The sequence below is a fragment of the Corylus avellana genome, chromosome ca2 (assembly GCF_901000735.1).
Source record: "Corylus avellana chromosome ca2, CavTom2PMs-1.0".
In the NCBI taxonomy this organism is placed as follows: Eukaryota; Viridiplantae; Streptophyta; class Magnoliopsida; order Fagales; family Betulaceae; genus Corylus; species Corylus avellana.
This window is the reverse complement of record NC_081542.1, coordinates 8,194,933-8,195,209: the sequence shown is the minus strand read 5'-3', so window position 1 is coordinate 8,195,209 and position 277 is coordinate 8,194,933.

Here is a 277-nt window from a genome sequence, read left to right as displayed (position 1 = left end):
CAGCACAGAGAACAAGAGAGGCTAGGCAAAGGGTACTTCTCTTTGTTTATTTATTTCATTTTTTTCTATATATAATATTCGATTCATAATGGGTGTACGTACGTTAGGAAATTAATGGGATTCTGGACCCTCATAATTTTTAATAAATGTTTTTTTAAAAAAAAAAATTATTAAAAATATAATGGTCCAGTGCATGGCCCTCTCCTCTACAACTGAATTACTCTCTTTGTTAGTGGCCTATTTGATGTTCTGAACCTCGAAAAATAATAACAACAAT